This window comes from Agelaius tricolor, unplaced genomic scaffold, assembly GCF_023055355.1.
Source record: "Agelaius tricolor isolate 1412-34295 unplaced genomic scaffold, bAgeTri1.0.p SCAF_5, whole genome shotgun sequence".
Classification (NCBI taxonomy): Eukaryota; Metazoa; Chordata; class Aves; order Passeriformes; family Icteridae; genus Agelaius; species Agelaius tricolor.
Window position 1 is genome coordinate 153,165 of NW_027269265.1, and position 26,124 is coordinate 179,288.

The window sequence follows — 26,124 nt, forward strand, 5'->3', positions numbered from 1 at the left end:
AGAAACATGTATACAGTATCAGCAATAAAGTACACAGCATATTGTGATTGTGGCATGCATTGCACTATAAGTAATTTTATTTGGATTCAGAAATGAGATTTAACAAGAAACTGTGAGCTTATTTATTGCCCAGAGTGACTAACTGCATAAGCCAATTGAATGTTAAAGTGTAAATATTTTCTTGATAATAAACAAAGAGCACATGTTACGTCTAGTCAGAATGAGCACAGTATCAGTGACTGTGCTTTGCATGTTTTAATGGTTTCACTAATGGACCATTCATTCATCTCTCTTCCAGGAATTTGTTTCAACATTTCATTTTCCTTTAAAGGCATTTGAAGGCTTAAAAAGAAAGGAAACAAAATACAGCCGTTCCTTTTGCTTTCTCCTCAGAGTGAAATTTTCTTCATTCACCCTCAGAAAAGTTGATGTTTCCAAACTCCTGCACAGGAAATATATTGGAGTGGTTCTGGCGAGGTTTGAAGCATGCTAGTCATCATTTCTATCCTGTTTAACCCTGCATTATTTGGCTCATTATCCTTAGGTGTAACAGGCAGACAGCAACAACTGCAATACAACAATTCACATTGCAGTGCTGGTAATTTGGACTTGATTTTAACCAAACTAATGAAGCTCTCCATTATCCTCATGGGAGATGCTGAGGGTGAGTTGAGTGATGTGAATCCCTCCACAGACTGTAAGAGCACAGAGCACCTCCCTGTCACCTGTGGGCCTTCAGAGCAAAGTGCAGGTGAGGCAGCAAACCAAGGAGGGATATTTCCCACAACCACCTTAACTCAAGTTACTCAGTATATCACATAAAATGATTTAATGGTCCTCTTTGGTCTTAAAATCCATGTGCTTAACAAAATGCAAGAATGAACAGAGATGTCTCCCTGGGATCTTGCATCATGCATGTCCTCCTCTGATGGTGGAACTCTGTAGACAACATATGGATGATGGTTCATCGAGTGAGACTCTCTTGTATAGGTAATAATGCAAATAAATTGCTTTATCAAGGTGCAGACTACACATTTCACACTCTTTTGAAACCCTTAGCCAGATTTCAGATTCATATTTCATTTTGCTGAGGTACAGAATTTTTTGCATTTATTTCTTTCCCATTTCTGGTTTTCTTTCCTTGCCCGTGCCCACAGAAGAAAAGGTTGCTACTGTATGCTCAGAGTAAAGGCAAACCCAGGTAAATCCACATAGGTGTCCAGCCCAGACTTGCAGCTAAGCCTGACACCTGTGTGCAAACATCTCCATTCCAGAGCTGGTACCAGCTCTGCTCATTGTTGATCCTCTAGACAGAATTCTTATGATCCTATGGATTATAAATTTCAGTACATAACAGCCATCATGACACTTCTGAAATGGAGGTGAATGGGTTCCAGCATTTACCAGCATTTTTATCTTATAATAATTTTTCTTCATTTTCTTCTGGTTTTCCCCATCCTCTCTAGCACACACTGGGCACGTTTGAATAGTATGCCTGTAACTGCAGCATCTTTTCAGAACACTCTTCCTTGTGTAAGGAAATACAAGACTGTAATTGAAAGCCTTGTGTTAATACATTGAGCTGTCATAAACATGAAAGTGCTGATGGAAGAGAAATTCATACATATTCTCTTCTAGTGTGTGTGATGAACTGCAAAAAATTGTTCTTTCAATGTATTTCTTAGAGGGGGAATGATTAAAGAACTGGTGAGTTTGAAGGCAGAGACGCCTGTGCAGCGTTTTGCCAAAAAATCTCACTGTTACTACTTATTCCTGTGAGCAGACAGACCCCTGCCTGCTGACTCAGCTGCAGCACTCTTGTCACAGTAATACAGAAAAAAGTGAAAACTAATGCCAGCAGGACTGGCTGTTGGAGGAAAGTTTTGCTTTCAAACTACAGACACAGACATATATATGGTACTGAAGAAATTTGGATGAAAAGATTATTTATTTAAGTAAAAACAATCCAGTTGCGCATTGCTTCTGCTAGTAGGACAATTCATACAGGAGACATTCCTCTGGATTTTAGTTTTCTTCTAGCTGAAATTGATCTTTCTCATTCAGCTTTCTTGCTATTGTTTCCTAATTCTCCACATCCAATCCTTATTAACTTAATTCATATTTTGTTGCCTGTAGCCTTGCAGAAAGCCTGCAGGGTCCATCACTGGGTGCCACGATCTCCTCCACGGGAGCTCTGAATTCAGGAAAAGCCCAGGAAGTGATGGAGTGCTGTGTAACACACTTCTTTCTGATTCAGCGTTGGTGTTTCAGGAATATGAGGTAGGAGAACTTGCTGCACGGAGTTCATTTCAGAAATGCCATCTCCCCGCACTGCCATGCAGAAGCAAAGCTGCAGGAACGTGTCCTGGGGGAGGAGAAGCTCTGCTCCTGTGGCTGCTCCCACAAGTGCCAGCTCAGCAGCTCCTGAGGCACACAGCTGTGCTTGGTTATTTCCAGGGGGAGACAGAGAACAGTGCTTTAAGAGGAGGAGGAGTAGCAAATACACCTGTGATCATCTCCACCTATCAGCTGCTGAACACGTTGGGTGTGAAAGCATTGCTGGCCCTGGCCATGGGCCTGGTCTGTCAGCTGGGAAACTGAGAACACAAAACTTGTGCTGAAGAGGGGAGTTCACAAGGAGGGAAGCACGGCTGGGATGGGTCTGGCCCTTTTACCTGTCAGCAGGAAAGTATTGCTTACCCTACTGTCAGCAGAAAATTGAAATGTCTTTTTCTTTCTTGGAAGGGCATTTATTTTGCAGTGGTTAGTGTCAAATGGTGATAAACATCCTCTGAAAGAGGAAGAGATGCCTTGCTTTGGGCTTTTTACATTTGAACAGCTCCTGAGCAGAGGCCAAAGCCGTATCTGTGAGTTTCTATTGGCAAAGCTTTGGGACTGATTCAAAAGGAAATTTTGGAGCATTTGCTGGAATTTGATGTCACTACACAAACAGTTTTTAGTGCAGTAGTAATAGGACAATATTTCCTGATCCATTTATTTCCTGAACACTGTTTTATTATTACTGAAGAGTTCAGTCACCACAGGTACATTGCTTCATTTTCTAAGTTGTTTCACTGTGAATGCTCACATACCACACAATTACATATGTAAAAACTGTATTTTATATCATTGTGCAAAAGCCTCCCTTCACTTGAGGTGGTCAGGTGCTAAGGAAACAAACCTTGTGGTGGATGAGAAGAAAGGAATAAGCACTTCCACTCAGAAACACAAGTGTGTGAGTACAGCCAGCACTGTCAGCTCTGTCAGAGACCCTGAGAGAGAAGAAAACCTCTGAGAATACATGAATTTCATTGAAAATGTATGAAATATCATCAGTGAATCCCAGGCTTGCAGCATTCATTTAAAATGACTAAGAAAGACTTTTCGCAGCATTTTTTCCTGGGGACATAAGTCAGAGTCAGTTGTAGTTATGATAAATACAAGTATTAATTGCAGAGGCTTGTATGCCAGGGCTGATGAATAGAAATGCATTTGCTGAATGCTGGGAGCAGGAGTAGCAGATGAGTAAATTACTTTTAAAATTTGCATTCAGCTTTAAAAAAGAAGTTTTTATATTAGTACCATCTGTGTTGGCTGCAGCCTGTCTGGCATGGAGCAATGTGTCTGTACAGTTCTGGAGATGAGGGTCCCTGGGCTTGGAGCTGCTGGGAAACCCCTGAGCCTGAAGCAGAGTCCTTTCCCCTCCCCATGCCAAGGCATGAGACCTGTCTTCCCAGCCACATCCTTCCCAAGCCAGGCAGCTCCTGAGGAGGGGCTGTGGGGCTTTGCTGAGCATGGCTGCAGAGCCTGGGCTGTGTCCCCCGGCAGGATCAGCATCTCCCTGTGCTGCCATAGCTGCAGCTGTGGCCCAGACCACACTGCCAAGTGTTTTATCAAGTGTTTTAATCATGGCAGCCTAAAGCATGATCTTATTATTAATTTCATATAAAAATTATATTCCCATTTTATGTGCTAAATGTAAATTACAGAGGGCAAAATACACAGACAAGCTTTTCTGTCAGGCAAATATCCTTGAAAAAGCAAAATCAACTAAACTCTCTCCCAGAACATTTCTGGCAGCTATAGCTGCTGGATCATGCAGAACAGACACCTGGTTCTGTGTGTGTCCCACAGCACAAGCAGGGCCCTGGCTGGAAACATGGCTCCATTTGTGCTGCTGTCCCCATTGTCCCCGCTGTGCCACCAGCAGTGGTCACTGCCCACAGCACACACCATGGCACCAGATGCCTGGCACATATCTTTGGAAGCACACGAGGCCCTAATTGCCTGTCATTGCTTTGGTTTCCAAATATTATTTGCTTGGTGTTGATAATTTGCTGATTACCTCTTCACCTCAAAGAAAGTAGAGGGCAAATTGGAAATGTGAGTTGAGCATCGGTTTCAAAAAATCACCCAAGAAAGAGGAGTTGAGCATTCAGGACAGAACAGGTAAGGACTGGCAGACAGGAGGCAGTGACTGCTCCAGTGACTGACTGGGACGTGCGTCATATTTATGGGGGTGATGTAATGCACCTGACTTTCCTTGTTTGCAGCTGTGCCACCTTTCTGTGCATGTCAGTACCTGCAAAGTGGATGTTGTGCTCTCTCTCAAGGATGAAGGTGAGCACTGTGGGGGGAGGTGGCAGGGTCTGCACAGGCTCATTGGGCTGGGGGCTCCAGCTCAGCCCAGGGCTGCCCATGACCCCTCCACCCTGCAGGGAAAACCCAAATGGCTCTCACAACTGCACTCACACCCACTTTATGGGTGGCATCAAGGGGCCTGAAGCCATTGCTGACATCTGCCTTCTGCGGCCTGTAGATGTTTAATGCAGATAAATATTCAGCTGCTAAACACTAGTAAACAAGAATAAACAGCTTTGATTGCTATCATGCTCCACTGCAAGGCAAAATGTACCAGAGCACACAAGTTCTGTATTCAGTATTTGACACATGCTTCAAAACCAATTTTAAAGACAGCTAAATGAGGAAAAACTTTTTTTTTTTTTTTTTTTTTTTTTTTTTTTTTTTTCTTGCCACTCTAATTAACAGGAGAATTGTTTGTCACCTGGGTTCAAAAGCAGAACAGCCAGGAGAAAGTAAGCAGCTCTTCTAATACTTTCAGTTAATATTTTAGAAAGGTTTTCCCATAGACAAAGGAAAAGCATGCTGTAGTATTATTAGTGTATAATCTTCTCTGTTTGGCTTGTCCTGTTAGTGGCTACAGTTGGTCAACCTTTGTAATAATAATTAAAAAGAGCGAATAAATGCTTTTCCTATCCCTCCAAACGCTTCCAGTCTCTAATAAGGTCTGTGTTAGCCACTGGTGTGTTTTCATTCAGTGCTTCTCATGCTCAGTGTCCCACAGGAGCAGCTCAGGAGGGCACCAGCAGCCCAGGAAGCTGCCAGGCTTCCACAGGGGGGGATGCTGGGGAGGCTCTTCTCCAGCATCAGCAAACAGTGACTTCCAGGCTTATGTTTTCTTACTAGGGCTTTGAGGAGGAGAACATTCAGATGAAATTTGATCAGTAATTTCTCCCAGATGAGATCTGGAGGAACTTATGTGCACGGTGTAGAGCATGGTGGCAATTGTAAACTATTTTGTTTTTTCTGGGGTGAATCCGGAGGGGGCCTGGCTGCTGTGATGCAAACTGGGGGAAATACTTTGGTTCATGTCCAGGACAGTGGGGAAAGCAGCTGCTGGCTGACAGGGACAGGGGGCTGGACCAAGTCCTGAGCTTTTCCCAAAGGCTTCAGCACCAGCCCTGTGGGTGCTGGTACCCAGGCAGGATGTGTGTTATGCCCCATCCCATCTCAACCAGGACTAAACAGCTGCTCCACAGATACCTGCATGGCTCAGCCTTGCACCTTCCCAGTGCTGTGGGACCAGTGCTGCACTGGAAGGATTTTTATCTTAAGGCCTGCTGGTTTCCTCATTCCCTTCAGGGACTTGAGAGTCCCCTGAGAGCTGGCAAGGGGGTGCCAGGTCCCGAGCTGCCCCTGTGACCACTGGCTGCCAGGGCTTTTCTCTGTTCTCTCTGAGAGGCCAGAGAAACTTGCTCTGTTTTATACTGAAGAGGCTTTGGCATCAGTTGATCTAAATGATTAAATGCTCATCACCAATTATTTTTAATTATTTAGTGAGAGATTTTGTCTGAACTGATGACACCGCTCCTACCTCTACAAGTCACAGATGCTCTGGTTCCGAAGAGAGTGAATATTAATAAATGTTCTGGCACACGCAAAAAAAAAAATAATCTGAAGCATTGGTGAAGCTGAAGAAAGACTTGAGAGATATTGAAAGTAACTATTGATGAAAATCATTGATGAATGAAACCAGTGCCTTGAGTCATAAGAAAACACATGCAGGTTGATGTTGGAGGGGCCGTGGCAGACCAGGGCCCAGGCTCTCTCTTTGCTCTGGGGAGCAGCAAAGAGCTGCAGTGTGTGAAGTCCTTAATCTACCAATAAAGGCATGGCCTGCTGTGAAACCTTCCACACTCGAGCAGGATTTGTGACACCACACAAGCATCCCACGAGGCACGTGGTCCTCTGAAAGGTGCTGAAACAGAAAAGGGCATCAGTAAGTGAGCCAGAGGAGACTGTGTCTGGCCAGGTAAGGCATTCCCAGTGCCCCAGCTGTGCCACAGCTCTCAGCTCCCCAGAGACCTCCCCAGCCTGCAGAGCAGGGGCTGTCCTGCCACGATGCACAGCCCAGCAGGCCCATCCCATCCTGGGACAGGTCCCACCCCAGGCACATCCTGGGCAGAACTGAAGGGAGGAGGGAGGAAGCTGCCCTGGGGTCATCTTTGCAGCACAGAGAAGTGACAAGTTGAGTTCAGCAGAGGTGATTTCTAATACAAACAGAACTTTCTCTTGTTGTGACTGTTTAAAAAGAATAAACTTATGTTTTATATATTTATTTCAAAGATCAAATTTTTTGGAAAATAATCCTGCAAGCAGCTGGTCACACATCCTTCCATGTGAGTATTTTGAGGAGAGTGACCGCCAGTGGAGGCTGTAGGAAGGAGACCCACAGGGAGACCCTCAGGGCATGTCTTGGCCCCGTGTCTGGCCTGGCCACAGCACAGTGAGAGCCCTGTGGCCGTTGTTGGGCTGTGTGTTAGGTCAAACCCCTTGCCAGCTGCTATGGCAGCAGCCTGGCTGCACAGAATCATCATTCCCATCAGCATCTTCATCCACTTCTCTTGCTGTGCACAGCCTGCTCCTCCCTCACACCAAAGGGAAGTGAGTCTCAGAGTCCATCAGAATATAAAGCCAGTAATGCCTCCAGCATTTCGGTTCGACACTTCTGCAGAGGTTGATGCTTTATGCAATGTGCTCTGTCATGGAAAAGCTCAGAGGAGATGAGCTCCTCGCTGTGGGAGGCAGGCACTGCCAGGCCCTGCTGCTCTCTGCCGGGCACAGCACAGGGCAGTGGCACTGCTGCCCCTCAGGGAGGCTGGGCCCGCAGGGCTGAGCACGGCTGGGTGCCACACACCCTGCTGCTGGCTACTCCACGTAATGAGGAGATAGTTAGTTATTTCAAATTGGAATGAGATTCTGATCTAAGAGAGAATCTAGTATCTGATGATATGTGCCTGGCTATAGGTGATAATTTGAGTTTGTGGAGCCTCTGTAATTACATTTTATATGTGTGCATTTTTGTGGTTACCAGTTAACTGCAAAGTGATTACATGAATATTTATGCTTGGCAGGGTTAGACACTGCTAATACACAGGATAAGCATCATTTTTTCCTCCTTGTAATTCTTTATGCAAATATCTGGGATTTATATTAGGATAAAAGCACCTCATCTGGGGTATTCACATACTCTTTGAACAGAGAGAGACATAATTCACTCTCCCAGGATTTCTCCTGGGGAAGGCAGTGAGAAATCCTGGGAGAGAGAACCATGTCTCTCTCTGTTCAAAGAGTAGGTGAATACCACACTCACTAGCAAAAAAACCCACTAAGGCCATGCTTCTTATCTGAGGCATCAGTTTGCACAGTGCTGAAACACAGCACTTGTATTTTGAAATACAAATGCTGTTCTATGTGATAGTTTATATGCCATTCTTAAAGGCATCCCCAGGGTCCTGGGTGCCACATACCATGCTGTTCTTTGATTCCAATACCATGCTGCTGGTTACTCCCACGTGCCCAGGCATCCCCAGGGTCCTGCTCTAACTCAGGGCCAGCAGGTGCAAGTCTAACCCCCTCATTGCTCCACTCTCAAGTGGTTCTTCTCTCCTCTCCCTCCTCTTCCTCCTCCCAGCTGAGTGCCACTGCTCACCTGTGGCCACAAGCCTTCAGCAGAGAGTAGGGAACTGGTCATGAGAATGGGTGCAAATGCAGGTTTGGAGCGATGTTTCCTGCCCTGAGGTGGAAAATCAGCAGCATCTGCCTGCCCAGTCAACCAGCACCGTTTATTCTGCTACTGCCCAGTACTTTCCAGCAGTGTGGGTGTTTCAGGTGACAATTCTCCACCCAAGGTATTTGCCTGAGGCTTTCCCAGCCCCAAGATCTCCTCCCAACCTCCTGGTTGGCATTGCAGTGGCTGTGGAGGTAATTTAACTCCACCAGAGTATTCCCAGCTTCTTTGCCCTCCTGGCAGTGCCTCCCAGGGAAAACCAACAGTGAGAGTGATGGGAAGGGCTGAGCTGAACTGTTGTGTATTTTCTCAATGGAGTGATAATAGTGCAACAAAGCCAACCCCACGGGATCGGATTGTGCTGCCCTGGATCTCCCGGGTGCTGCCACTCTCTGCTGCCACTGATTGCCCATCCCAGCTGCTCCAGCAGGGCCAGGCTGGGATCACTGCCAGGCTGGAAACAGCAGGGGAACCAGGGGAGGAGCACAGATCAGTGAGTGGGCTGGTTATTCATCAGCAGCAGGCACTGTACAGCACTGCTCTGCAGGGCGTTGTAAATCTGGGCACATTTTCACTTCTGGCGCTGTCTCCCTTTCTCAGTCCTTTCCTCTCTTGTTCTCTCTCTGCCCTCTCCCTTCTTTCCTTATTGCAAAGCTTTTCCCAAGCAGAATTTTTTCTGTGAATTAGGTTTTAATGACGAGAGGCAGTTTTTAATATTTTATACCTCCATCAATCAAGATTTCTCACTTATCACCAGTAAAACTGGAGTTTTGATTAAATATTATCCAGCAGCTCTAAGCACATAGCTTGTATTAATTTCAGGGCCTCATTATATGCCAGTGGTATTCATATGGGCTTATATATCAAATATACTGTGTGTGTATAAGCAGAGACTTTCAGAACAAATACCAGATAAAGGAGCCATAAAAAAAAGAAAAGGGAAGCAGAGTTTAACTTTTCCCCTTTGCTTATGCATGCACAAACTTTTGCTTTTCTTTTATTGCTTTAGTAAACTGCCTTATTTTAATCTACTAGTTACTTTCCACCTTATTTTCTCTCCTCTGTCCTGCTGGGAATGGGAGTGATGGAGTGGCTTGGTGGGCACTTGGTGCCTAGGCAAGGTCAACCCACTACATACATTCAGCATCATTATCTTCCTCAAATATTTCAAATTATTTTGTTTAAAATACATTTGAAAGTGTCATGGCTTGCTGGGGTGGAATAGTGTCTTCTTCAAACAAGTAGAAAAATGTTGATTTCAGAAGTGAAAGGCTGGATTTTAAGATCAGAATGATCTAACAACCTCATATGCAAAGTCTTCTACAATGTCTTTGGTTGGTTCTTGTCCCAAGCTCAAAACTCTCAGCTATTACATAAAGACTGTCCCTGCAAGATTCCAATCTGCACTGAGTAACTTCCACCAAAGGAAGCTCATTCCTAACCATTGGAACAACTGGTCAGGGGCTAATTAGTCTTTCAAAGGCATTTTATACCTAGTTTTCTATTTTGAAATGATGGTTTTGTATCCTGTAGGATGCTTTGCAGACTTCATTAGGGTATAAACAGAGCAATTTTAAGTAATTTGATAGATTCAATTTTCTGTGGTTTTTCTTGTTACAAATCCTAATCCAATGACAGAAAGCAAAAAGGAGAGATCAGATACTAGGATTGCAGTTAATACAAGTACGTTGAAAAGAAATCAGAGTAAAGCTATGGGTTTGAAGCTCTTAAGGAGTACATTCCCTCTGTGGCATGTAGTTTTGCCTCCTTGATGCCAGTGGCTCCAGAAGCCATCTCTCATAACAGGTGCTGGTCTTATCTGGAGCTCATGCAAGACTTGGAAGTTAATTATAGTTCTAATATTCTTGCTAATGAATTTGAGCATAATTACGGAATGATTTCAGAGGTACTTTATGAGAATACTAATGGCATTCTTGTGATGCTGGGTCCCTGGCTCCCTCAGGGGACCTCTGTGGAGGGAGCCCAGCGATCCCTGCCCGCAGGGGCATGGGGCCAGGGGCTGTGCCTGGGACTCATTTCCCTGTGCCTAGAGCCGTGGGGACACCAGGGTGGCCAGGACAGGGGGGCTGCTCCAGGCACCTGCCTGGGCTGCCTGCCCGAGCCGGGCTGTCAGGGTGTGCCCAGGCACCTGTGGGGATGCCCAGTGCTCAGCTCTGTCACAGGGTCAGGGATGTCCAATTCTCAGCTCTGTCACAGGGTCAGGGATGTCCAATTCTCAGCTCTGTCACAGGCTGGGAATGATGCCCAATTCTCAACTCTGTCACAGGCTGGGGATGATGCCCAGTGCTCAGCTCTGTCACAGGGGTGGGGATGCCCAATTCTCAGCTCTGTCACAGGCTGGGGATGATGCCCAGCCCTCAGCTCTGTCACAGGGTCGGGGATGCCCAATTCTCAACTCTGTCACAGGCTGGGGATGATGCCCAGTGCTCAGCTCTGTCACAGGCTGGGGATGATGCCCAGTGCTCAGCTCTGTCACAGGGTGGGGATGATGCCCAGTGCTCAGCTCTGTCACAGGCTGGGGATGATGCCCAATTCTCAACTCTGTCACAGGGTGGGGATGATGCCCAGCCCTCAGCTCTGTCACAGGGTCAGGATGCCCAGTTCTCAGGTCTGTCACAGGGTGGGATGCAGCCAGCACAGAGCCCGGGGGTACAGGACAGGGATTCTCTCACAGCTGTGGCACAGGACCAGACCCTCACGGGTCAGAGTGCCAGTGCTGTGAGCACTGCCCAGCCACTGTGGCTGTGTGTGTGAAAACCCATCAGCAGCTGCTCATGGAGAGGTGGATGCTCTTTGGGATGACCTCTGGTGGAGAGGAAATGGATTTTCCAACAGAACAGCAGGTGGAAGGACACTGAGGAAGCTCCAGGTGTCAAAGGGGCCGGGGTAACTTGAATGCAGAGCCTGAATTTTATAGTATCTGCACAGCTAATAATAACAACAAAACTATGTTTCTTCAGGCAAAATAGCATGGCTGCTTCTCTGCCTCTTTTTCATGTCTTATTTTATGCTTGCAAGTCATTCCAGGAGTCTGAGACATGACATTTCTCTTCATACGGTCTCTGTCTTAAGGCAAAATTGAACCTCTGGGAAAGTTTATCAATTTGAGAAGTTTGGCAAAGATCAGTAGAAATGGCAATGATTATTGAAATGGAAGCTTGTGGGTTACATTGAATTAATGCAATATCTGTATTGAGATGTGTTTTCTTTCTTTTCAATAATTTAATAAAGTTCAAGTCTCCTCTGAGAGAAAGAGTTAATTGAGCAAAATATTAATTAAGGAAAATTATTTTTTTCACAGCACAGTTCTTCAGATGAAATAATACTGAGTGACATGACTGAAGTTTACCTTGATTAAAAGTGGTGTCAGTGTTTGCAAAGTCTCAGAGTGTGTGCACTCTCTGTGCCTGGCAGAATTAGAGCTTCTCTGGGTGATGATGTCATTGTGATCATCCCACAATCCCTTCTGGACAGGGGCAAATAGGAGATGCATGTTTGCATCCTTATGTTTACTTATTTAAATTTGAAGCCATTTCCTTGCCCTCATTCTTGTCCAAACACTGACTGGTTTGCAAAACATGTCAGACGTGGGATATGTTTCCATATGTGATTTACCTGGATTCCTGTAGCCCAGCATCCAGTGGTAAAATGTACCTTCCTACAGGCACAAGTAAAGAGAGACAGCAGAACCACAGTCTGTGTGCAGCTGCCTGCACCAGGCAGTGATCAGCCTGTACAGACACAATGGTCATTCATTCCCATGGACACAGCACATGGAATTTGCACCCCTAAGAGCTCCTAACCTGTCCCAGAAAAGGCTGGGTGATGAAAACCAGCAGGACCCTGTGGAGGAAAGGGAGGGTAACAGGCTCAGCAGCATAACTCAAAGTGGCAGCTGCCCACCCTGGCCGTGCTGGGGCTGTGTCAAACGATGGTGGAGAGCAGAGGAACACAGGAACAGAGGTAATGCCTGCGTGTCCTGGGTGTGACTTTCTCTAATGTTTAGGGAATGCTTCCAGATTACTGAAAAGATTAGAGGCAAACTGGTGCTTATTTTCTGTTTATTTCATGATTTGCTCTTATCAAAACAAGGCACAAGCAGAATTCCCCTCCTGTGGCCAAGGACACATCACTCCATCACACAGGGTAAGGAACACACTGCATCGCTATGAATAAACCTTGTGCATAGGAAATGAGTAAATAGGTAGGACCTGGAAATGTACTTGATCTGTTATCTTGCAATACAGGAGGGAAGTCTTAAAATTTCTCATACCATTATTTTGACTTGGCTTGACTAGATGAAGCTCCTGGGCTGTGGCCTCCCTAAGCTGTGATCTGGCAGGCATTTGCTCTCCTGCAGCTATTCTCTTGTCATCGTGCAGCTCCCATGATTCATCCTCAAGGATGCTCTTTGCAGCATCTCCCTGCTCAGACACTGGAGCTGCCTCCCCAGGCCCCAGTCCTGCCTGTGGGCCTGTGACCCATCCTGCTGGGGGCCAGTCTGCTCTGATTTGGGTTAATGGCCAGCAAAGGGGCTCTCAGGCATGAGGCTGGTGGGAGCAGAGGGCACCAGTTACCAGTGGCTGGGCTCCCCCTGGCTGCTCTTCTGCTGACCTCGGTGTCTCAGCACATCCATCCCGCTCGCTGTTGAGGCTCACGCACAAGAAACAGGATCCCCTCCTCTCTGCGCCCTCCCCTCCCCGATGAAATGCTTTTGGAGGAAGGTGAGTCACTGCACTTTGTTATTTAGCAGATGGGCATCGTTTCTGAGATCCATTCCAAGTCCATGCTTCCTTCTGATTTTCTGTTTGCCCTGCACAGGGCAGGCAGGGAGAGCTCTCACCCTGTAAGTGCTGCTGGCTTGGGCTGGGCTGCAGCAGCTGGTGGAATTGCTGCCTTGGGACAGCCCCTTCCCAGGGCTGAGCTGGGCTCAGACTGGTGTTTTCTCAAATGAATTAGATTAAGCCAATAAAAACTCAGAACCACAGGCTCATCTGGAACTGTTGATCTCTGAAAAGATGGCAAAATCTGGCAGGGAAATAAACTAAGAAGGTAAAAATGAAAATAGTGCTCTAGCAGCCATCTAGAAGCAGTTGTACAGGGAGCACATTCCAGAAGGACTCTAAGCCCCAGGGGTTTCTTCCTCCCTTTTGGCAGTCCCCAGCAAGAGGCAGGGAGCTGGCAGAGCCTTTCCTGGGTTTGTGAGTGAAGGCAGAGGCAGTGAGCACGGTGTGAGCGGGGTCCCCAGGCACCAGCGTGAGCCTGCAGCCCAAGAGCCCCAGCTCCTCTGCTGCTGGGGAGCAGGAGGAGTGCTGGCAACTCTGGGGCTGCAGGCACTGCCAGGCTGCGGCAGGGCACGGGTCTGATGGTGCTCAAGGCAGCGCCACAGCTCACCCACGGCCACTGCCCGGCAGCGGCACAGCCTCCCGTGCTGAAACTCAGAGCACCGACTCTTGAAAAAGAGAGTCAAAGTTTGGAATTAGTTATTACTAATCAAAGTAGGTGAATTCATGGACGCATTCATCGGTGACCGGCTGACTCAGAAGTGCACACCACCAGAGAGTTGTGCAAGGGCACACACACCCCTCAGGCAGCCAGGCATGCTCTGTTCCTTTGCACCTTGCTGTGGTGAGAGGCTCCAGAGGTAAATTACTGATTCTCAATTTGGTGGTGTCTGCACAGGGTGATGTGCAATGAAAGCAACACGAATGCTGAGGATAAGGTACTCAGCACACGGTGAGAGAAGGAGCATTTCTTTGATTCCAGACAAATCCTCCCTTCAGTGTTCTGCTTTTATCTTTGCATGGAAGGACAAGTTTTATGTAAGACAAATGTCTATCAAAGTTTTATTTAAAAAGCACGCTTTCAACAGAAGGTGGCACACTGATTAGATGTGACATTTGAAGCAAAGCATCCTAAACAGCCCAGGAATGCAGAAGAATTAAATTGAGGCCTCACATGAAAACTATTACTGTGTTATTAGGCAAGCACAGCCTTTTAGGCAATGAAGTTTGGGTGCTCTTAATCCATGCTGACAGACAATAGTTAATATTTTCAAAATTGTAACTTTCTTCTGCTCTCTTTTCTGGTTAATAGAGCATGATGGTGCACAAAACATTCTTCAGCAGCTCTACTCAGTGTAATTCTGGGAGCAAATAACAGTTATCTCTTGGAAACAGTGCCTGACATTTGACAGGCCTCATTTATGGTCCTAACTGAGGTGGTTCAGAGCTCCTGGGAACCAAGGGCACAGAACCGGTTGCTCAGGACCTGTGTCATCAGTATCACCACACCAGCAAACTGCAGAGCTGGGGCAGAACCTGGGAGTGCAGAGAATCTGTGGACTCAGGAGCTCCTGGGAAAAGGCAGGAGCTCTGAGCTGGGCACTGAGGGGTGCAGCTGATGGAGGACCCTTACATGGACACCACAACTGCCCTCATGATGCCCACATCACCCCTCAGAGCAACAGGAGCAAGGGTGAAGTGTAGCAAATTCCTTGGAGACAGGCACAACTCTGAATGCGTGCTCAGCCCAAAGAGAGGGCGAGCTTTTTGCCTTATTCTGCACTTTGCAAAGCCATTCCAAGGTCATTGTCTTTTCTGAACTGTCACTGCAGTTCAAGGCACCACGAGAGTCCAGCTCAGCACTATACACATTTCTGGTTGATCACTATTTCCTTTTGTCCAATCCATTCTCCTGTCTGCAGTCAGAAAGGTCAGAGTGGCATATTTATTACTGTAAAGAATTGTCTAGCAGAAAGAAGAAGTGAACTTTAAAGAACATGAGTGATTCACAGAGGATCAATCCCAGTTTCCATTAGTCTGTAACAAGTGTGTCTATTCTCACTTTTGCACTTTTGATGGACATAAATATGAAAAAATCAAGTGAATAAATAAGTGATTCCTATTTATTTCCATGTCATATAGTTCATATCAGAGACCCAACTGGCACATGCAGGGGCTTCTTCGTTCTTTTCAGGGTGCAGTTTACAAAGCACAGGAGAGAAAAATGAGCCAAAGCACAAAGGCAGGTGTCAGCAGCACCAGAGACATAGATCTCCATCCCAGCAGCCGTGGGAGCTCTGTGCCACTGTCCCTGCTGCGTGCCAGTGGACCAGGTCAGTCAGAGGAGAGTGTGCACTACTGGAGCCCTTGGCACTGCTGGCACTGCTGGGCAGCCAGCCAGGGGAGGCAGGTGGCTGAAGAGAGAACCTGCTTCCCCTCCTGGACAGAAGGACCTGACCAGCCCACAGTCCTGCCCTCCCTCAGGCTGTGTCTGTCCCTGTGTGGTGCCAAATCCCCCATGCAGAGCTGTGCATGGCCCAACATCTGGCCAGAAGCTCTGACAGTGCACCCTGTTACAGGGTTTGAAGGTTTTACCCAGCTAGAAAGTCACTGGGCTGCTGTCCATCCAGGGTAAATGCATTGTTAATACTTGTCCTCATTTTAAACCAAACTGAGGTTTTCTCTACCCCTATTCCTCCACCATTTCTGTCCAGGCAGTGGAGTACTGCAAGTGCAAATGCAGAAGAATATTGCAGAGGAATATCCTCCTGCTGAAATACCCGTCCTATCCCAACTCCCTGGTGGCTCATGGACCCCGCAAGACAGCAAGGGGTGAATGCTGGCAGCACTGAAGATTCTGCAGATCATCCAGGTTCTCATTAGAGAGCTGAATCTGCAGTCAATGGCCCAGCATTGCTAATGGCCCTGTACTGACAGAGGGGCTGTGGCACACTGAATACTCAGCCATTAGAGACCAGAGTGTGTTACGTGACCAAAGTCACACTCAATGTCAGACAATGGTATCTGGGGAAAATCTTCAATGCCTCCTAATTAAATAAATGGTTCTTTGAATCATGAACGGTACAAGTTTTAAATATAGCTGACATTAAAATGTTCAAGAAGAGGCTTTGTTTGTGCAGACTGATGAGGTCTGAGCAGGGAGAAATGTGGAAACTCATTATGGGAAAGCATCACCTCATTCAGCACCAAGACCCCACAGGGGCTGCCAGGGGGCTGGCACCTGTGGGTGGGAGACACAATGCCTTTGTGGGCAGGGCTGAGCCTTGTCCTCTGCTCCTGGGGCTTGTCCCGGTGTGCGATGCTGGATCTGCCCTGGTCACGGCAGGGCTGACACAGGGCAGCACCTGCACGGAGCACAGGGAGGCACCTGCACCCACCTTGTCCTCTCCCAGGGGCTCACCCACAGGCACTCTTTTGACAGCATTTTCCTACACTGTTAACAGAAAAACAGGCTGTAGGAGACAGTTCTCAGTTTGTTTCTGCATGGGAATGGCCAAGGGAGCTGCCCTTCCTGGTGTGGTGCCAACATCAGGGAAATCCTCCTCACTGGCTGGGATGGAGCTGGGCAGGGGCAGGAGCCAAATGAGGAAGTCTGGCTGTGCAAACACCTTCTCCTGACACTGATGAATGTGATGAGACTGTGATGCCAGGTTACTTACCATGGGGTCAGGTCTCCAGAGATGCTGGCACATGGCTGGTGCATTTACAGGGCCATCAGCTGCAGCAGGCTGCTGCTCCTGGATGGAGCAGTGAGGAGTGGAGCAAGCACTACTGCTGGAAGTGGGCCCCCTTATAAACTGCCTGGAGAGATCCTGAGTGCCAGAGTAATGCTGGAGGTGGGAACATTTTTGCTAATTACAGTAAGAGTGGGAAAGTGGAGCGGGCAGGTTCCACCTTCATATTTGTGCTGCACAATCCAATATTTTCTTCACTGCCCAGAGTCCTTCCTGTTCCCCTAATGTCTTCCCTGGAAAGAACAGTACACTGGAACAAGGTCATGGCTGCAACAGCTATAGCTGCATCACAAAAATAAATAAAGAACAGGAAGTGCTGCTGACCCAGAAGGCAGCAGCGTGCCCAGCCCAGCCTTGGCACAGGGGGCAGGTCAATCATCCAAGCAGAGCTGCTGGGGCCTGGACTCACACCTGCACTCACACCTGCACTCACACCTGGACTAGCACTGCAGGCAGAGATGAGAACAGCATCCTGCTACACACTGTGACACAGACATGAAGAATCTTTGCATGTGGGTATAAGGAGGGAAGAAGCACATGAAGGTTCTCAGCTCATAACTCTTCTCTCAAATTGTGAGGGAGAGTCTGTTCAGGTCTGCATCCTGCCCTGGAAACAGCTGAGGGATGTGCACTAGCAACTGACATTTTTAGCAACATAAAAATATGAATAATAAGCAGAAGTTGAATTAGTATTGATGTGATTAGAGAGCTTTAGTACTGATTTAATAAAAGAGAGTGTCTGTGCCATTTGCTCAGCTGGTGGAATAAGTCACTTGGTTAGAAGGGACAATCCCAAAGGCATTCCTGGCCAGCCTGGAAAGTGAACCTGAACAGCTGCTCATGGCAGCTCAGTGTGCTTCAGGCCATCGCTTTCCCCAGAAACAGAAAATGATGGTGATCACAGAGCAGCTGGCAGGAGATGCCCACTGAAGGCTGTGTGATTCCACATGGAGAGTGAGAGATGATCCTGTGTGGGACCAGCATACAAGACTGATTTTACCCCATGCCCAGATGTAAGACCTGGATAAAGGAGAGTGGTCTGAACCCTTTAGGACACTGAAGTTGTTGCTTTGGAATAAAACCTGCCCTGTCTAATGCACATCACTGGAAGGCTGCCAGAGATCTCTGGGTCCTCTCCCCCTGACAGCTTTCCAGGCTGCTCTTTCCCAAGCCTGGAGCATTCCATGGGGTTGTTGTGACCCAAGTGTGGGACCTGGTGCTTTGCCTTATTGATTCTTACACTGTTGGCCTCGGCCCATTGAACCAGCCTGTCCAAATCCCTCTGAAGAACCTTCCTGCCCTCTGGTAGATCAACACATCTCCCCAGCCTGGTGTCATCTGCAGTGGGCTGAGGGAGCACTTGATCCCCTTGCCCAGACTGTGGATGAAGACCTCAAACAGAAATGCTACCACTATGGGAATTTATGTACCATTAATAACTAAGATACATTTTTGTTTGACCAAGTCTGGCAAATATCCTATTTCCATTTTATGAGATGTGCATCCCCAAAAACCTTTATAAAGGGGAGAACACTCTCTGTGTTAGTGTTCTTCATTCCCTGGTACTAACCTGTTTTTTGTTGGTCTACATTTGGGGAAAATTGGTTTGACATGGAAGAGAGTGTTGGAATTTTTCTTGACTATTTTTTCCTCTCTCTGCCTTTTTTTTTAATCTTTTGGTTGCTATGGAAACAGCCCTTCTTCATTCAAAATACCATTGGATGGTACCATTTCCTATTAAGGTTCACATTTTCTTGCTGTCTCTGTCACGGTGTGCTAGTCACAGTTCCTCCACTGATCGCTGCCCCTGCACTGCCCTGGGAGTTTACATTTCTTTATTACAACAGAGTTAAAACTGACATTTTGCCCAAATCGCTTGTTCTTCACAGTAGTGGTGCAGAAGGACAAGCAGAGCTCTCAGGCTCTGTGGTGCTCACAGCCTCAGGGGCTGCTCTGCTCCTCACTCCTCCTGGGTGGAAAACAGGGATTTTGGGTTTTGGACCTAGTGATCATCGGGATCCAGATTCTGCTTCATCCAGTATCTGTAAAACTTCTGTGTAAAAAATCTGTCCACTTTCCTACACCTCTTCCTATCATTAATAATCTCAAATTAGATCTGCCAAATCTGTTGGCCACACTCACGGATAGGTCTTGTGGTAAGTGGAGGGAAAGGAAGAAACTTACACAAAAGTTTGAACATACACTTGGGGTAGGTAGATCCTCAATAGACAGGTCAGATTTATTCATTTTGGCAAGCAGTTGTGCTGTGGGCTTTAGGGAAGTGCTTTCTGTAGGATGTGAGGCTTGGTCAGTGGGGCGTGCAGTACATGGTGCTCCTCCTGTGCTTTAATCAGACACCAGAGAAGACAGAAGGAGTACCTGGACTAAATTGTATAAATCTTGTTTCACTTCCCTGCAAAAACTGGCAACCTCTTTGTCAAACTTATGAAAAAAACAGGGCATCAATGTTTGACAACAGCTCTGATTGCTGAATTAATGCTAGTAATTATATTATCAGTTTATCTCCATTTATTACATTAAAAGCTCTCCATTATTCAAGACACACCTGTGCACATTATTTTCAGAGCTGAAACCTGTTAAAGTTTTCTCAAGTACCCAACAGTAGGTGTAGGCTTTGCATTTTTGTTGTTCCTACCTCGCATCTGATGATAGCTGTTCTTTTTTATCATTGTGTTAGGCTGATGGATGTTGCTGTTGGTGGTTTTCCTCCCACTCAAGATTCTCAGCAGGATTCTAGTGCTGATAACCCAGAGCCTGGGACGACTCTTTCACACCCAGCTCTGTTTATCCCTGCTTAATGGCTGCAGCAATTAACTTTGTTTTCACTGAATTTTCTCAGCTACTCTCCTGCTTTTAATGCAGATTTGGTATGAGAAGGCACATTTTTCCATATGTGTTTGGAAAAATAGACTAGCAATTAAGGATACCCCTTCTTGAAAAATTAGAAAGTATGTATCTCAGTTTTATATCTCAGTTTTATATTCTGAGATTAGGGTCAGTTAAGGGCAGTGAAAATCTTTAAGAAGCCAATGTCTATGTAGGTCTGTATGGATGTCTCATAAGGTGCTCTCAAAGAAGACAGAAATGCAGAAAAAAGCAGAAGAAAGCCAATTCACTGAGCAGCAGTGAGACACTGGAATGTTGCACACATTTTCCAGCCGTGACCCAGATGTGTGTGTGAGAAGGGCCAGGGTGGAAGGAAGGCTGAGCCCTGCAAGGAGAGGGGCAGCAGAGTCACTGCCATGGGCCAGGGGTGCCCATCACTGGGGAGCATGCGTGGGGCAAGAGCAGAACCTGAGAGCATTTGCTGTGACACGGGCTGGACCTGGCAAGAGCAGAACCTGAGAGCATTGGCTGTGACACAGGCTGGACCTGGCAAGAGGAGAACCTGAGAACATTGGCTGTGACACAAGCTGGACATGGCAAGAGCAGAACCTGAGAGCATTGGCTGTGACACAGGCTGGACATGGCAAGAGCAGAACCTGAGAACATTGGCTGTGACACAGGCTGGACCTGGCAAGAGGAGAACCTGAGAGCATTGGCTGTGACACGAGCTGGACCTGGCAAGAGGAGAACCTGAGAACATTGGCTGTGACATGAGCTGGACCTGGCAGGAGCAGAACCTGAGAACATTGGCTGTGACACGAGCTGGACATGGCAAGAGGAGAACCTGAGAACATTGGCTGTGACACAGGCTGGACCTGGCAAGAGCAGAACCTGAGAACATTGGCTGTGACACGAGCTGGACCTGGCAAGAGCAGAACCTGAGAGCATTGGCTGTGACACGAGCTGGACATGGCAAGAGCAGAACCTGAGAACATTGGCTGTGACATGAGCTGGACCTGGCAGGAGCAGAACCTGAGAACATTGGCTGTGACACGAGCTGGACATGGCAAGAGCAGAACCTGAGAACATTGGCTGTGACATGAGCTGGACCTGGCAGGAGCAGAAGCTGAGAGCATTGGCTGTGACACGAGCTGGACATGGCTTGGGCCAGAGGCTGCCACTGGGGGGTCACTGGGGCTCTGGGGCACAGGATCAGCAGCTGCCATCTGAGCACAAGGGCCCCTACGCTTGTTAAGAATAAGAAGCTTGACTAGGCCAATATCCAAGCAGCAATCAATTTATTAATTAATATGGTAAAGTATGAGCAATACAGCACTGGGTACAGTGGGGGAAGTTTTCCCTCCAACTGCACACCGATAGTTGAGGCTTACAGGTATTTATAGGGGTACTCATCAGCTTTCTCAGCAGTTTCTATTCCAATTTTTACTTATCAGCAGTTTCTATTCCCAATTTTTACGTCACAATTCTATACACTATTGTAATTTAGTTTCTCAGGATGTATCCCAAAAGGAGCATCCCCAGATGGTGCTGGTCCAGTTTCCGAAAGAAGAAAGACGAATCCCATCTGGTGGAGTCCAGCTCCCCAGATGTGGGTCCACCTTTTAATTGCAAAGACTATCAATCTAACAACAGTGATGTCCAGCTTCCCTTGGTCGAAACCATAAATCCTTGAGGTGATGTTCATCTTCCTTTCTCAAGCTGATTTTCTCTGCTTCCATAAAGCGTGAGATAAGCATATTTCCTTTATATATGTTCCAAAGCTATAGTTTCAAGGATACAAGCAATATTCTAAAATTATACTTCAAAAGGTTATTATTGCAGAACTCTTTAAGGAGTAACTGCAAGCAAAAAGCAACATCCTTAACACCTTAATTCCACTACTCCTAAATCAACCAGGGTTAATTGCAAACAAAAGACAGGTTCAAAGGCCTTCTTCCATGCTTTATTTTCCTCAGTTATTATTAGAATTCACAGCTCTCCCATTGTTGGTCTCCACACACATCACAATCACAAATACACACATTGCCTGGATGTACCTGACATGAAACACAGCTTTGTATTTCACACTTTGAGTAAGAAAGGGAGTTGTCTTTGCTTCAAACATTGCTTGTGATTAATTTTAACTGAAGTCTGATGAGAGCTCTGCCTCCTCACTGGGCTTGATGGCATGTTCATGTCATAGGTTATGACAAGATGATGTAAGTGATGATGCAGTGGCAACTGGACAGGTGAGCAGTGCATGCAGTGCAAAGAATTGCAGCAAAACCTCTGAGACCATGCAGTAACGAATGATGGCAGGGGCTTGGGATCCTGGCTGCTTGGCCAGAAAATCAATGAAATGTCAAGTATAGCTTATCTGATTTCTTCCTGACCTCTTCCAATCACCTTTTACTTCTTCAAAACCATATCTGCTGTCTGTCTGGCTCTTTGCACTTCCCATGTGCTCTTATGTTTTGTTAAAAGGAAGAAAATAAATAAAATTATTTTCCCCTAGGAAATCACACACTCAATTTTGCTGCATCAGCTTTGTGATAAGTTAGCTTTGGGAAACAGCTGACAGTGTATTTCTCCTGCTCTATTTAGGGAAAAATCAGCTGTGTCTCCTAACTGAAATGTTTTAAGCTTGTTTTTGTCAGGTAATAAAATTGTGTTGCTTTCTATAACTAAATTTCTTGTGATATCTATTTCAAAGGCTGACATTTCTAATGCACTTACAGCCTGAGCAGTAAAGAGCTATTCAATTCCAAGTGTAAACTCATCCAGAGATGTTTTAAAGATCTAAGAAAAGGTCGTCAAGAACACCAACATGATGATGTGGATGCTTCACACCAACACTCTCCAAGAGGCTGTTTCAGCAGAGGAAAGAGGGGATTTGGTGTCCGAGTTCATTTAGCAAAGTCAATAATCTTTGCATCTCATGGACGGCAGGAGCTTACAGGCTGAAAACAATCACGATGAGAAAGCTTGAAAAAGCAGTGAATGACAATAAAAGACTGATAGGTCTACAGTAATCTTCTACTTTTTCTGTTTATCTGGAGTCCCAGGTTGGTGCCCTTTTCTGGAATTCCTGATTACAGATTTCATTTTGCGCATTCACACAAATGATTTGTTTTAGGGCTGTTTTTCATTTTTTATATTTGTGTGAAATACCACCAATAATTTTTTAACTTCATCTTAATGCCAGCTGATGTCACCTGCCAGTTTTTGAGGTCTGCTGGCATTCTTGGCTCTGTGGCAGGGTTTGTCTGTGTGTTTCTCACACGTTTTGCCGGGCACTGACTGTGTGTGTGTCTGTCTGTCCAGGGTCAGGGGTGGCTCATGGTCTGGCTGCAGAGCCTCGGGCAGCACTGGGCTCTTGCTGTGGGAGCTCAGTGTCAGCTGGGGTGTCCCCATGGCTCTGGGATGGCTGTGCCCCATTGTGAAAAACGCCAATCACTTGTTTCTAAAATTTTAGAAGTTTAATAGTAATAAAATGGTTATAAAAATAGTAATACAATTAGAGTAATAATAATAATTTGGACAATTGGAATTAGGACAATATGAGACAACAAAACGGATGTCCAGGTACCTTTTTCTGGGCAGCAGGAGCCCAACAGCCATTAACAAAGGATTAACCCTTAAAAGCAATGGCCTGTTGCATATTCATACACCTCATCCATGATGCATAAATTCCATTCAAACACAGGATTCTGTCTGGTCATCCTCAACTTCTTCCTCTGAATCCTGACAGCACCTTCGAGGTGGGAAGAAGTTCATTTCTTCTGATAATGGAGCAATAAATTCTTTTTCTCTGAAAGATTCAGGTGTCCTGTGGCTGCTATCTCACTGTGAGTCCTTTCTTTAAAAAAAGTATCCTACATAATATAGTTTTTATTTTAACAATTTTTATAACCTAAAACTATATTTAACACAGTACTTAAGAGAATTAATACAGCATCACTTTCTAACACAACAGATATAATATTCATTTTAATATTTGTGAAAATCCAATCATGAAATACCTGCATTTTTCACACCCATGCTCCTCCCTGAGGAGCAATGCTGAATTCACCTCGTCCCCTGAGCCCAGTGGGACTGTCCCAGGATGTCACCCCCCTGTGCAGGTCAGGCCATGGCCACAGCCCCTGCCCTGGGGTCTGTGCTGTGCCTGGGAGAGGCCGCCCAGCCCAAGCCCTGTGGGCACTGGCCCTCTGCTCTCTGCCATGGGCAGGCAGCCCCCACAGGATTCCTGACATACCCTGTTCTGTAGAAATCAAATGTTGCTTCCTCTCCTTGTTCCACTCTCTTTTATAAGCATTTATGTGTTTTATAAACCTTTTCCAGAACATATTGTCTCTGCCAGCTGTTATAATAAACTCTGTTGTTCGCATTTTCCCGCAGCCTGTCCTGAGGCACGTGTTGTTTCAAGGCATTTGGCTCTCATAGAGACTGTATTTGCCAAGGCTGAAGATATGTTTGTGATGTTTGTTTAATTAATTCAAATTTTTATTTTTCTTCCAAAAAGGAACAAGGAGGAAAAAAAAAAAAATCCTCCCAGTTCTGCATTCCTTGTAACAAATGTCTGCATGGAAAGGTAGTGGGGAAAGGAGTGGCAGCAATATCCCAGCAGAGAGCTTGCCCTGGTGCCACTGTGGCTCCCTGTGCAGGGCTGTGGCTGTACCCACTGGGGTGCAGCATCCACACCAGGCAGCTCTCTGCAGGGCAAGGCAGGGCCTCTACATGGCTTCATTTCCAGGTTAATTGCAGGCTGCAGCTTCGCTGCTCACACAGATGTGCCATAACTGCTGCATCCTGGTGCTTTTCCATGTCTGATGTCCCTGAACAGCTGCTCCTGGTTTGGTACCTGTGGTGTGGGGTGCCAGCTGTTTCCATGGCAGCCCCATCACAGCCCTCAAAACCTGCCCTGGTGTTTCCCAGGAATGATTAACTGCATGTGACACCCTCGCTGCTGCTTCTGTGTCGATTCCTTCGGAGAAAACATGGAGACAGCATGCAATTTTCTGTTGTGCAGCTGGCAAATCTCTGGGATTATTTTCTCCACAAACCAAAGGGAGCCCAGCATTAACTTGCTGCTTTGTAAATGGCCAGTGGACAATGTGGATCTTTGCTACAGAAACCAAATGAAGCAGAGCACTTTTCTGGGGCTGCTGAGCAGAAGTCAGTGCTCTCAGAAATGTTTGAAATCTGCACACCAGGGAGGAGTGGTGAAGGACAGTGCACAAACTCTGCCAGGCAAATTCCATTTTCCAAAAGCAAGGTTTCCCCTCAGAGACCTGCTTCAGAGATGCACCCCTGGAATCTTGTTGGACTGGAAATTGCTTGAACCATGGGCTGAAAAATCTGAAGATTTTTCACAGCCCCCAAAATGATTATTGCTTTGAAATTTTGTTGTTTGTTGCTTGTTTTTGATGAGCGTTTTTTAAAACTTCTTTTCAGATGTTTCTGCTAAGGTCAATGTGTGATGGTGTTCACAGGAGTTTTTGGATTGGGGAAGAGACGAGGATCTGACTCCATATTTCAGAAGGTTTGATTTATTATTTTATGATATATATTACATTAAAACTATACTAAAAGAATAGAAGAAAAGGTTTCATTAGAAGGCCAGCTAAGAATAGAATAGGAAAGAATGATAACAAAAGCTTCTGTCTCAGACAGAGAGTCCGAGCCAGCTGACTGTGAGTGGCCATTATTACAAAAAAATCAACATGGGCCAATCCCAGATGCCCCTGTTGCATTCCACAGCAGCAGATAACCATTGGTTACATTTTGTTCCTGAGGCCTCTCAGCTTCTCAAGAGGAAAAATCCTAAGGAAAGGATTTTCCATCAAAGATGTCTGTGACATCAATGATCAGCTAGAGCAGGTGGAGGAGGCAGACCTGCCCCTCTGCACAGCACTGGTGAGGCCGGTCTGGGGAACGTGTCCAGAGCTGGGCTCCAGTGCAGGAGATACAGGGACAGGCTGGGAGAGCCCAGGGAAGGGCTCTGGAGAGCCAGGGCTGGGAGAGCTGGGAGAGGAGGGTCTGGGGACCCCTGATTGTGGCGTTTCAGTGCTAAAAGGGACCCCTCAGAAAGACTTTTTAGCAGGGCCTGTTACAATCACACTGCCAGAGGGCAGGGCTAGGTGGAATATTAGGAAGAAATTGTTCCCTGGCAGGGTGGGCAGGCCCTGGCACAGGTGCCCAGAGCAGCTGTGGCTGCCCCTGGATCCCTGGCAGTGCCCAAGGCCAGGCTGGACACTGGGGCACCCTGGGACAGTGGGAGGTGTCCCTGCCACAGCAGGGGTGGCACTGGGGGGGATATGAGGTCCCTTCCAACCCAAAGCAC